The sequence below is a fragment of the Pseudophryne corroboree genome, chromosome 1 (assembly GCF_028390025.1).
Source record: "Pseudophryne corroboree isolate aPseCor3 chromosome 1, aPseCor3.hap2, whole genome shotgun sequence".
In the NCBI taxonomy this organism is placed as follows: Eukaryota; Metazoa; Chordata; class Amphibia; order Anura; family Myobatrachidae; genus Pseudophryne; species Pseudophryne corroboree.
Window position 1 is genome coordinate 989,665,025 of NC_086444.1, and position 14,293 is coordinate 989,679,317.

General features: G+C 43.2%; 1 long non-coding RNA gene across 1 annotated transcript in view; it reads left to right on the top strand.

The window, feature by feature from the left end:
• Positions 1-14,293, top strand: part of LOC134921338 (uncharacterized) — a 100,175-nt gene that overhangs the window by 76,883 nt on the left and 8,999 nt on the right. The window contains exon 2 of the long non-coding RNA XR_010177477.1: positions 4,235-4,439. This is a non-coding gene — a long non-coding RNA (uncharacterized LOC134921338). The remainder of the gene's footprint in view (positions 1-4,234; positions 4,440-14,293) is intronic.

A 14,293-nucleotide genomic window follows, 5' to 3' on the forward strand; every position in this document is an offset into this window, starting at 1 on the left:
ACACTAACGTACATCACTTCCCTTATCTCAAAATATCTCCCAACCCGACCTCTTCGCTCTTCACAAGACCTGCGTCTCTCACCCACACTCATTACTTGCTCCCACTCACAATTGCAGGACTGTCTTCAGGCTGCACCCACTCTGTGGAATGCCCTACCATACACAATAAGACTCTCCTCTAGTCTCCAAACCTTCAAGTGTTCCCTGAAAACTCACCTCTAGGCAAGCATGTTAAATTCCAGAACCGCCCACATAACTTTCATAAACCTTCCTATCAAATTGCATCCACTCTGCACAGTCTACACATATCCTCACATGTCTTGTCATTCTTCACTTTCCCTTCCTCTCGATCCCGGTTCATCATTGCTGTATGACCATATCATACAGCCCACCAAGAACCTTTGCAATCTGGCGGACAACTATGCAATAGATAGCACCTTTCCTTGTGCATACATGCCTATTTTCCTATAGATTGTAAGCTTGCGAGCAGGGCCTTCCTACCTTTATGACTGTTTGTTATTACCTAGTTTTGTTATATCATTGTTATTTCCAATTGTAAAGCGCAATGGAATTTGCTGCGCTATATAAGAAACTGTTAATAAATAAGTAATAAATAAATGAGGAGACACAGCTGGCGCTGCAATTGTGTGGGGGTGGGGAGGGAGACAACAGGCACTTTGATGGTGATGATGGAGACAGCTGGCACTTAGATGTTGAGAGGGGAGACGGGTGGCTCTGTGATGGTGAGGGGGACACTGCCAGCGCTGCGATCGGGTGGTGGTGGTGGTGGTGGTGGGTGCAGAGAGAGAGACAGATGACACTTTGATGGGGAGGGGGGAAACAGCCGACAATTCGATTGGGGCGGCCTCTTACATGTTTTACACACACACGCACACACACACACACACACACACACACACACACACACACACACACACACACACACACTATGCCCTCCAATATACTACATATCAGTTGTGCCCTCCTGCTATATATATATAAATACACACACACACACATATATATATATATATACAGTTGTGCTCGTAAGTTTACATACCCTAGCAGAATTTGTGATTTTCTGCCCATTTGTCAGAGAATATGAATGATAACTCACAAACTTTTCTTTCACTCATGGTTAGTGATTGGGTGAAGCCATTTATTGTCAAACAACCGTGTTTCCTCTTTTTAAATCATAATGACAACAGAAACTACCCAAATGACCCTGATCAAAAGTTTACATACCCCAGTTCTTAATACCGTGTATTGCCCCCTTTAACATCAATGACAGCTTGAAGTCTTTTGTGGTAGTTGTGGATGAGGCTCTTTATTTTCTCAGATGGTAAAGCTGCCCATTCTTCTTGGCAAAAAGCCTCCAGTGCCTGTAAATTCTTGGGCTGTCTTGCATGAAATGCATGTTTGAGATCTCCCCAAAGTGGCTCAATGATATTGAGGTCAGGAGACTGAGATGGCCACTCCAGAACCTTCACTTTATTCTGCTGTAGCCAATGACAGGTCGACCTAGCCTTGTGTCTTGGATCATTGTCATGTTGGAACGTCCAAGTACGTCCCATGCGCAGCTTCCAGGCTGATGAGTGCAAATTTTCCTGCAGTATTTTCTGATAACATGCTGCATTCATCTTGCCATCAATTTTGACCAAGTTTCCAGTGCCTTTTGTAGCTCACACATCCCCAAAACATCAGCGATCCACCTCCGTGTTTCACAGTAGGAATGGTGTACCTTTCATCATAGGCCTTGTTGACTCCTCTCCAAATGTAACGTTTATGGTTGTGGCCAAAAAGTTCAACTTTGGTCTCATCACTCCAAATGACTTTGTTCCAGAAGTTTTGAGGCTTGTCTTTGTGCTGTTTGGAGAATTGTAAGCGGGATGCTTTGTGGCATTTGCGTAGTAATGGCTTTCTTCTGGCGACTCGACCATGCAGCCCATTTTTCTTCAAATACCTCCTTATTGTGCATCTTGAAACAACCACACCACTTTTTTTTCAGAGAGTCCTGTATTTCAGCTGAAGTTATTTGTGGATATTTCTTTGCATCCAGAACAATTTTCCTGGCAGTTGTGGCTGAACTTTTTGTTGGTCTACCTGACCGTGATTTGGTTTCCACAGAATCCCTCATTTTTCACTTCTTAATTAGAGTTTGAACACTGCTGATTGGCATTCTCAATTGCTTGGATATCTTTTTATATCCTTTTCCTGTTTTATACAGTTCAATTACCTTTTCCCGCAGATCCTTTGACAATTCTTTTGCTTTCCCCATGACTCAGAATCCAGACACGTCAGTGCAGCACTGGATGAAAGATGCAAGGGTCTTTCAGGAGTCCAGAAACTCACTGACCTTTTATACACACACACTGATTACAAGCAAACAGATCACAGGTGAGGATGGTTACCTTTAGTAGCCATTCAAACCCATTTGTGTGAACTTGTGTGGATGTTATCATGCCAAAATCTCCAGGGTATGTAAACTTTTGATCAGGGTCATTTGGGTAGTTTCTGTTGGCATTATGATTTAAAAAGAGTAAACACAATTGTTTGACAATAAATGGCATCACTCAACCACTAACCATGAGTGAAAGAAAAGTTTGTGAGTTATCATTCATATTCTCTGAAAAATGGCCAGAAAATCACAAATTCTGCTAGAGTATGTAAACTTATGAGCACAACTGTATATATATATATATATATATATATATATATATATATATATGTTTGTGTCTATGTACCATAACATATATATGTATATATATTATATGTTTAAATATGGTCGACCACTATGCCTGTCTTTGCACAATATAATTTTTCCTTTATCCAGTCTGTGGCGTGCTGCCTGTTCTTTCCACTAATGGGGTCTCTATCATCTTAATTTGTCAGAACACAATCATCTCTATCTATCTAGATATATTTGGCCTGATTCAGAGGTGAACTTAGTTGTAGCTGTGACTGCATTTTTTGGCGCAGCGCATCTACAATAATATACTGAGACGCTCAAGTGCTGCATCACATTTTCCCGCACTAACATACCAATGGACACAATACACCGCCAGAACATGGCAGGTGATGCCAGTGCAACTGTGTCTTTGGACGCAGTCACTGGACAGGGCATGACTGCATCTGACTAGCCACCTTACCTACTAGGATTGCCCCCAAAATTGCTTCTGTCTGTGTCTAAAATCATTCTGCGATCCGCCGGTAGGTACAATCAGGATACATGTGCAGTGCGACTCATATGCATGCACAGGTGGAAAACATTGGCTGTTTGCTTCCGACATCTGCGTTGCATACACCTATGCAGGGATCAGTAGGATTTACTGGTGGTTGGGATGCCGGCTGGCAGTATACTGACAGCGGTATCCTGGCTGCCAGTATGACGGCAGCAGGGCGAGTGCAAAGAGTCCCCTTGCGGGCTCACTGCGCTGGCCACGCTGCAGGCTTAGTGTCTAGTTACACTCACCACACGAGTGGGAATAGCCCCTGCTTGCTGGGATACCAGCTGTCGGCATTGTCGGCTGTTGGGATTCCGGTGTCGGTATCCTGACCATCGGGATCCAGACAGCGGGTAAATTAACTGCATATCCCTGTGAATCAGGCCCAATATGTGCGCATGGGAATGTAGTGCTGACAGGGTACTGAGGGGAAAGTTTACATATCACCATCTGGAGAAGCTGCACCCACCTCTAAATCAGGCCCACTATGTGTGTATGGGAATCTAGTGCTGACAGTAAGGGTACTGAGGGGAAAGTCTACTGACAGTATCACCATCTGGGATGGAGATAAGTTAGTTATAAATAAAAGAGATAAATATCTCTTGTCCAGTTAATATAAATATCATCAGGAAAAAGCCCCCATTAGATTCTAAGGGGGAGGCACTGTGTTTTGAAAAGTAAGTGACATCAGTAATTTCTCCTAGTTTTCACTGTACTTAAATATGGAGAAAACATAAATATCAAATTTTCCAGCTTTTACGCTGGAATAATGAGATAATTATGTTTAATAAATATGGCCCTAAGATAGGAGTTAGCACGCAGATCCTCTCCTGGCACAGAATGTAAGGGGCTGTCTATGTAGTGTCCAAGCTTATATCGGACTGGGCATGATTGAACAATTGTATTATTCGCATTGCCTGATGTATCAATGTATTGTAAAAGTTGAATGTCTTCGCATGTCAAATGGTAGAAAGTTAATTGATCTGCTGGAATGTGCTCATTTCCAACAGACGTTCAGAGACAGATGCTAATCAGCCCTAGAATCCTGTGTAAACACAGCAGGGGTCAAGCCTTCAGTGCATGGAAGACACATTGTCTACGCAGGTGTGAAATGGTCTTCCTGGCCTGGTGTACCAGAACAACAGTCTGTTTGCCCAGGAACCAGGTTCAGGGCTTTAAAGCAAGCCATAAAGATGAAAGCATTCGACTCTACAGGTAATTGTAACGTAGTCTTTTTTCCCCTTATTGTTATTTCTTGAAATTGTGATTACTGATGTGACTATTTACACTATTATATTCTTGTAACCATTCTTTTTTTTGTAACTATTTGCAACTATAAGGTTTGAAGTTTTTACTTGAATTAAAAATCTTAATTTTAGGTCTGGATTCTGTGTTTTCACACCCAAACCCAGAGAGGCTCATGTCACATTTTTTTGTTTATGTATTCATAATGGTGTGTGTGAGTTGGAGCAGAGCTTGCCCTGGGCGTGGTCTCTCAAGGTCGCTTGGCCTGACTGGCACAGTAATCAGTACTTCTGTTGGTGGCAGTAACTGCGTTGATTAATCACATGCGTTAAGGCAATCAGTAAGGTGTTACGGGCAGCGGTTCTCAGATTGATGTACAGATGGAGCCGTGCTCATCTGAGGCTTCTCCATTACAGGTGTGTACTCCGAGCATGACTAGGCGATCCGTCCACCTAGCCCCGTTGGGAGTGCACAGAGACGCTCTCCATTCTAGTGAATGTGGCGCATTTCTGCCAGCGTCTCCGTCACGAACGCCCTGGATGGAAACGCTCTCCCATTCTAGTGATTGGGGCGCGTCTCCATCATGGGTGCATGCACACCCGGACGGAAATGCTCTCGGAATTAGGCGCGTCCGGACGGGCATGCCCAGGCACATTCGGAGCCACGACTGGTGTGGCTCCATCTGTATATGGAGAATCGCTGCGCTGGAATCATGACAGGAGGGATCAGAGTAAATAGGCTGTGGGAGGAGGAGGAAGAGAGGTGCTGCCTCCCACTTCTTACACTGTGGGGAAGATGCATTGAAAAATAATATATTTCATAGTGATAAAGTACCAGCCAATAAGCTCCTAACTGCCATGTCACAGGCTGGGTTTGAAAAATGACAGGAGCTGATAGGCTGGGACTTTATCACAAGGCCTAGTACATCTGTCCCCAGGACTGCCATCAGAAATTGTGGGGCCTGGGACTGACAAAATAGGCAGGGCCGCCCCCCACCCCACTATATATATATATATATATATATATATATATATACAGGTTGAGTATCCAATATCCAAATATTCCGAAATACGTAATATTCCAAAATACGGACTATTTTGAGCGAGAGTGAGATAGTGAAACCTTTGTTTTTTGATGGCTCAATGTACACAAACTTTGTTTAATGCACAAAGTTATTAAAAATATTGTATTAAATGACCTTCAGGCTGTGTGTAAAAGGTGTATATGAAATATAAATGAATTGTGTGAATATACACACACTTTGTTTAATGCACAAAGCTATAAAAATATTGGCTAAAATGACCTTCAGGCTGTGTGTATAAGGTGTATATGAAACATAAATGCATTCTGTGCTTAGACTTAGGTCCCATCACCATGATATCTCATTATGCTATGCAATTATTCCAAAATACGGAAAAATCCGATATCCAAAATACCTCTGGTCCCAAGCATTCTGGATAAGGGATACTCAACCTGTATATATATATAGTAAAAAAAAAAAAAAATTCTAAAAATAAATAAATAATTCCTGTAAACAGTAGTGGTGGTGTTTATACATGCCTCCAATAGTAGCGCCGCACCGCTTACACATAATGACAACACACACACACACACACACACACACACACACACACACACACACACACACACACACACACTTTCTCTTACTCTCCCTAACTTACCTATCACAGGAGCTGTTGCAGAGCATACTCCTGTGACCTGTGGTAGCAGCCAGCCTGGTCCCGTGTAGACTCACCCCCTCCATTCTGGTCACCCCGCCCCTTTTCATACCCGAGTTCTGACACTGACACAGGAGAGGGAGAGAGGATGCTGCAAACTTCAATTGAAAACGTCCCTCCCAAAATGGCCGCCGCCTCAGAGGGGACAGCTATTAAAGATACTAGAGGAGCCTCCTCTAGTATCTTTAATAACTGTCTCCTATGAGGCAGCGGCCATTTTGGGAGGGATGCTTACAACTGATGGTAGCAGCGTCCTCTCCCCCTCCTGTGACTGTCAGATTTCGGGCACGAAAAGGGAGCGGAGCAAAGCGGCGGGCGGACGGCGACATGAGCGGTTTTGGCTGTTAAAGAGACTGGGACCGGGACTACTGTGCCCGCAGCACCCCCCTGGTTCGGGCCTGTCTGTCCCACAATGTGATTGTGCAGGTGAACCATTGAGCATTCCATGCACCCAGCAGAGCAGCAGAGTGGATCTGACCGGAACTCCTCTTAGACATGAACACTCCCAGCTTTCCCCAGCCCATCACACACTGACTGCTGATAATTGCTAGCAGAGCAAACAGTGCAGCTCTAATGCATATTTTTGCCTATTACATGTAATATAGTATTTATTTGCCCTGATGTACTAGGCTATTTGTTGTACACAGTGGGGGTGAATCATAGGTGGGTGAAAAGTCAATGGGCCTAATTCAGACCTGATCGCAGCAGCATATTTGTTAGCAGTTGGGCAAAACCATGTGCACTGCAAGGGGGTGGCAGATACAACACGTGCAGAGAGAGTTAGATTTGGGTGGGTTATATTGTTTTTGTGCAGAGTAAATACCGCCTGCTTTATTTTTACAATGCTAGATTTCAGTTTGAACACACCCCACCCAAATCTAACTCTCTCTGCACATATATCTTTCCCCCCTACAATACAAATGGTTTTGCCCATTAGCTAACAAATTTGCTGCTGCGATCAGGTCTGAACTAGGCCCAAAATGTATTTTCTCTAACGTCCAAGAGGATGCTGGGGACTCCGTAAGGACCATGGGGAATAGACGGGCTCCGCAGGAGATAGGGCACTTTAAGAAAGCTTTGGATTCTGGGTGTGCACTGGCTCCTCCCTCTATGGCCCTCATTCCGAGTTGTTCGCTCGCAAGCTGCTTTTAGCAGCTTTGCACACGCTAAGCCGCCGCCTACTGGGAGTGAATCTTAGCTTATCAAAATTGCGAACGAAAGATTAGCAAAATTGCGAATAGACACTTCTTAGCAGTTTCTGAGTAGCTCCACACTTACTCGGCATCTGCGATCAGTTCAGTCAGTTTCGGTCCTGGTTTGACGTCACAAACACACCCAGCGTTCGCCCAGACACTCCTCCGTTTCTCCAGCCACTCCCGCGTTTTTCCCAGAAACAGTAGCGTTTTTTCGCACACACCCATAAAACGGACAGTTTCCGCCCAGAAACACCCACTTCCTGTCAATCACATTACGATCACCAGAACGAAGAAAAAAACTCGTAATGCCGTGAGTAAAATACCTAACTGCATAGCAAATTTACTTGGCGCAGTCGCACTGCGGACATTGCGCATGCGCATTAGCGACTAATCGCTCCTTTGCGAAAAAAAAAATAACGAGCGAACAACTCGGAATGACCCCCTATGTCCCTACTCCAGACCTCAGTTTTACACTGTGCCCAGAGGATGAAGGGCGCACTGCAGGGAGCTCTCTTGAGTTCTTTGCTACAGAAAGCATTTTTGTTTGGATTTTTACTTTCTTCACAGGGAGCACTGCTGGCAACAGGCTCCCTGCATCGAGGGACTGAGGAGAGAGGGGCAGACCTACTTAACTGATAGGATCTGCTTCCTCGGCTACTGGACACCATTAACTTCAGGGGGGTGAACACAGGTTCGTCCTGGGCGTCCACCCCCGGAGCCACGCCGCCGTTCTCCTCACAGAGCCAGAAGAACAGAAGCAAGAAGACGTCTCAGGCGGCAGAAGCCTTCAGCTTCACAGAGGTAACGCACAGCACTGCAGCTGTGCGTCATTGCTCCACATCACCTCACACACTACGGTCACTGTATGGCTGCAGGGCGCAAGGGGGGGCGCCCTGGGCAGCAATAATAACACCTCTTAGATGGCAAATAGGTATATAGATGTACAGCTGGGCACTGTACATGTATATAATTGAGCCCCCGCCATTTTACACGATTTTGAGCGGGACAGATGCCCGCCGCCGAGGGGGCGGGGCTTCTTTCTCAGCACTCACCAGCGCCATTTCTCTCTCCACAGAACGCTGAGAGGAAGCTCCCTGTACTCTCCCCTGCTTTCACACGGTGAAGGGAGTTTAAAAAGAGAGGGGGGGGAGGGGAACATAATTGGCGGATAAAGTATAATACAGCGCTGCTGGGGAAAAGCATTCTGTGTTGGTCTCCAGGTTGTTGCGCTGGGGTGTGTGCTGGCATACTCTCTCTCTGTCTCTCCAAAGGGCCTTTCAGGGGATACTGTCTTCAGAAAAAGTTTCCCTGGGTGTGTGCAGTGTGTCGATACGTGTGTGTCGACATGTTTGATGAGGAAGGCTCGCTTAATGTGGAGGGGGAGTGCTTGAATGTCAGGTCGCCGTCTGCAACGCCGACACCGGACTGGGTGGATATGCTGAATGTCTTGAATGCAAATGTAAATCTCCTGCATAAAAGATTAGACAAGGCTGAAGCTAGGGATCAGTCAGGTAGCCAGTCCGTGCCTGTCCCTGTGGTGCCAGGACCTTCAGGGTCTCAAAAGCGCCCCATATCCCAGGTCGCTGACACAGATACCGACACAGATACTGACTCTAGTGTCGACTATGAGGATGCAAAATTACAGCCGAAGGTGGCAAAAGGTATTAGGTACATGATTATTGCCATAAAAGAGGTTTTGCATATCACGGAGGAACCCCCTGTCCCTGACACGAGGGTTCACATGTATAAAGGGAAAAAGCCTGAGGTCACGTTTCCGTCCTCATTTGAGCTAAGCGAATTATGCGAAAAGGCTTGGGAATCTCCGGATAGGAGACTCCATGTTCCCAAAAGGATTCTCATGGCGTATCCTTTTCCACAGAAGGATCGGATACGATGGGAATCTGCGCCTAAAGTAGACAAGGCGCTGACACACGCTTATCCAAGAAGGTGGCACTGCCTTCTCCGGAAACTGCTTCCCTCAAGGATCCTGCTGATCGCAAGCAGGAAATTACCATGAAGCACATTTACACACATTCAGGAACTATAGTTAGGCCGGCCATGGCGTCGGCCTGGGTTTGTAGTGCTGTCGTGGCATGGGCAGACTCCTTATCTACGGAGATGGACACCTTAGATAGGGATACCATTCTAATGACCATGGAGCATATCAGAGATGCTGCCTTGTATATGAGGGATGCTCAGAGAGACATTTGTTTACTAAGCTCTAGAATAAACGCTATGTCTATTTCTGCTAGGCGGCTCTTGTGGACCCGACAGTGGACGGGAGACGCCGACTCAAAGCGGCATATGGAGTCATTGCCTTACAAGGGGGAGGAGTTGTGTGGAGAAGGCCTCTCGGACCTAGTCTCTACTGCTAATGCCGGTAAATCGAATTTTTTTACCTTATGTTCCCCCGCAGCATTCTAAGAAGGTACCACATTATCAAATGCAGTCCTTTCGTTCCAATAAAAACAAGAAGGTACTAGGATCGTCCTTCGTTGCCAGAGGTAAAGGCATGGGAAAAAAGCTGCACTCAGCTAGTTCCCAGGAGCAGAAGTCCTCCCCTACTTCCGCAAAGTCCACAGCATGACGCTGGGGCTTTCCGGGGGGGGGGGGGGGGGGTCAGATCAAGTGGGGGCACGTCTTCGTCTTTTCAGCCACGTCTGGGTTCAATCACAGGTGGATCCCTGGGCAATAGAGATTGTTTCCCAGGGATACAGACTGGAATTCGAAGACATGCCCCCTCGCCGGTTTTTCAAATCGGCTCTGCCGGCTTACCCGTCAGAGAGGGAGCTAGTGTTAGCGGCAATTCACAAATTGTACATTCAACAGGTGATAATCAAGGTTCCTCATCTCCAGCAAGGAGAGGGTTATTATTCATCCCTGTTTGTGGTACCGAAACCAGACGGTTCGGTCAGACCCATTCTAAATCTAAAATCCCTGAACCTGTACTTGAAGAGGTTCAAGTTCAAAATGGAATCGCTCAGAATGGTCATCGCCGGCCTGGAGGGAGGGGATTGCATGGTGTCCCTGGACATAAAGGATGCGTACCTTCATGTTTTGTTAAGAGACCAAAGAAAAAATCTCCAAGCGCTCTGGTATCAGATATTGACACTTATTTAAAATTAATAATTAAACATTTTAATGAGGAATATTTTTTATTTATTTAAAATGTAAATATAAACACAAGAAAATACATTTATTGATTTTTAATCTATAAAAGTGAGTCCTAATACCGGTATACTAACATACAGACAATACAACATATAACATATATTATAGGTAAAGGACCTCCACAGATTTTATAACTTAAGGAATAATTAGTCCTTTATAATATGCTGTATACTGAATCCCAAGCTTTTATAATGTCCTTGTTTGGGAATTTAGTGTTAGATGTGACTCAGGCAAAGTCCATAATCTTCTTGGGCATTCATCAGCATAGATAAAAAGTCACTTTTAAAAGTTGGGAATCACCTCAACTTACTTGTACATCCGTTGGTGTCAGAGAGAGCAAAGCATCAGATGTCCGCCGGCAGACGTGGTAAGGTGCTCTAGTATCAACTAGTTTCGCCTGTCTAGCAGGCTTCGTCAGGATAACCGAGTGCACCCTCTGTCATGCTTTTAAAGCTCCCTCTGATGACGGTTCTCATGGAGACGGATAGATACTTCCGCTCCTCCGGTAATGGTTCCTATGGAGACGGACAAACACTTCCGCCCCTCTTGGTAGCGGTTCCCATGGAGAGGGATCAACACTTCCGCCCCTCGTCCTAGCTTCCACCCTTGCTTCAGTTTTCCTCCACAGGACGCGTCACTTCCGTCCTCATTCTTCCCTTTTGTTATTCACCGTTGTCATGGCTATGGATGCTCCGTTTATATTTCCATTTTGATTGGTTTCCTCCATCTGTTCCACCCTTAACTCCCTTTAGTAGCGGTTTCCATGGGGACGGGTGAAAACTTCCGCACCTCTTCTCACTTATGATGTAGTTTCCGCCCTTATTTCAGCTTTATATGTCGCCTTCATTGCCCACAGCTTCTGCCCTTCTTTAACCAGTATTTTTCTCTGATCATGGGATTAATTTACCCCCTTATTGACCACACGAACAAAACAACATAAATCACAGTGATTAGAATTCATAATATATTTTTTTTATATAATTTTTTTTTATTTTAAATTACTTAATACCTAATTGCTTTAGAAAATATAAATATATATTTTTTTAAAATAATAGTATGTATATAGTTATACCAAATATTTAATAGATAAATAAAAGTGATACTAATAGAACCAGTCCTTTTTTTAATTCTCCTTCAGAAATGGATGAAGGTCCCATTCAGCATTAAGGCCTCCCGGTATTAGTGTTCCTAGATTAAACATTGTTCTTGCTTCTTCCTTTAATAGCAGATCATTCCAGTTACCACCTCTCCAGGGTTTCTTTACCATTTTAATACCTATAAACTTTAGACCTGAGGGGTCACTATTGTGTTTCTTGGTGAAGTGTTCTGGAATACTATGATGTTCCTTATTCTTCCTTATATTATTTAAATGCTCATTGATTCTGACGTATAGATTGCGATACGTCTTCCCCACATACTGTAGCCCACATGGGCATATAAGTAAATAGATCACCCCTTTCGAATTACAGGTAATTCTTTCATTTATTTTGTATTCCTTTCCTGTTTTGCTTGATGTATATTTTTGAATTGGTTTCGTCGATGTATTCTTGGTTTTTTTACAGGCTATACAATTATGACAGTTGAAGAAACCTGGTTCTGATTCTTTTAGCCAGGTTTCTTTCCCTTTTGTTTCTTTCTTGAGGATCCCTTTTACGATTTTATTTTTTATTGTAGGCGCTCTCCTAAAGATCACTTTTGGTTTCCTGGGAAGAATATCTTCCAATTCTTTATCGGCTGTCAATATATGCCAATGTCTAAAAATACTTTTTTCTAATAGACCTCGTTGACTAGAGTAATTCGTTAAGAACAGAATTTCTTCTTGGATGTTCTTCTTTTCTTTATAGCGAAGGAGATCATTTCTGTCTATTAGATCCACTTCCTCTTTATTCTTTTTTAGGCTTGATCTTTCATAGTTCTTCTTCTCAAATTGTTGAATTATTTTCTTAGTTTGTTGTTCATAGTCTTCTTTCCTTGAGCAGTTTCTCCTAATCCGCTTCATCTGCCCCTTTGGAATATTCGAAAGCCACTTCAGATGGTGATTACTCTGAAAATTTAAATAGCTATTACAATCTACATCCTTTGTAAAAGTTCTGGTCTCTATTTTATTTTCCTGGATGAATATAGTCAGATCTAAAAAATTCACGCTAGATTCACTGATTTCTTTTGTGAATTCTAAATTGAACACATTATTATTCAGCTGCTCCATAAATTTCTCCAAGTCCATGGACTTTCCATCCCAAATAAGGAAGACATCGTCAATATATCTTGCCCATAAGACGATTTTGTTTAAATATGGGTTATTCGCCCATATATGCTCATTTTCCCATTGTGCGAGAAATAAATTCGCATAGGAAGGGGCAAAATTTGTGCCCATAGCTGTTCCTTGGGTTTGAATATAGCAATCATCTGCATATCGGAAATAGTTATGGTTAAGAGTGAATTTTATTCCTTCCAAGATGAAATCAATTTTTTCTTTATTCATACTTGATTCATTTGTAATAATCCTGCGGACATTTTCCATCCCTTGGTCATGTTTAATTAAGGTGTACAAAGACTTGACATCACATGTGGCCAAAAGGTAGCCCTCTTTCCACATAATCCCATTAAGTTTATTTAGAATTTGTGTGGTGTTTTTAATAAAACTTCGCTGATTTATTACAAAGGGTTTCAAGAATGTATCTATATAACAAGAAAGGTTGGAGGTCAATGATTGGATTCCAGCTATTATTGGCCTTCCCGGTGGAGTGGTCTGATCCTTATGGATTTTTGGCAGGTGGTAAAAATAAGCCATCATCGGGTATTCTGGATATATAAACTTATATTCATCTTTTGTTAGAATCCCTTTCTCCTTAGCTTCCTTAAGGATTTTTTCTAGTTCTTTTCTGAATCCATCTGTAGGATCTTTCTGTAAAACTTGATAGGTTGTTTCATCACTTAGGAGTCTTCTTGATTCTTTATCATACTGATCTGTGTCCATAAGGACAATACCCCCACCTTTATCCGCCTGTTTTATCACGATCTTTTCATTCTTTTGTAGCATTTTGAGGGCCTTGCTCTCATTCTTGGTTAGATTCCATTTTCCTTTCTGTCTGATGTTGTCCGGTATTCTTCTGATATCATCTTCTACCATTCTTTGGAAAGTGGTAAGGTAGTGATCTTTCAGATGGGCTGGATAAAACGTAGATCTTTCCTTTAGGTTTGAATGTTCAAATCTGTCCAGTCTTGTTTCTCTTTCTCCTGTATTTTCTTTTTCTTTCCGCTTAAAGAACTTTTTCAACGCGATTTTTCTAATAAACTTCTCCAAATCTATAAAAGTATTAAATTTATCTAGAGTATTGGTCGGTGCAAATTTCAGGCCTTTCTGCAAAATTGATGTCTCAGAGGCACTTAGATTATATTTACTTAGGTTGAAAATCCCCTGCGTTGAGACTTCTTCGCTGTTTTTTTCAGTTTTTTATTTTGACCTGTTTTTTGTTCCACCTCGCTTTCCCCTTCTGTTGTATTTGAGTCTCTCTTTCGTCTCCGTCTTTTTTTCATGTTCAGGTCTGGTGATTTTTTTGGGATTGCGCCTAGATTTAAAGAGGAGGTGTTCTTCTGAGCTAGTTCTAAAAAAGCATCTAGAAAAGCTTCTGTATCATCCACTTCTTCATCTTCTTCCTCTACTGAATGTTTTTCTCCACTTCCCGGTTTACCTTTTCCTCTATTATTCAATCTGGCC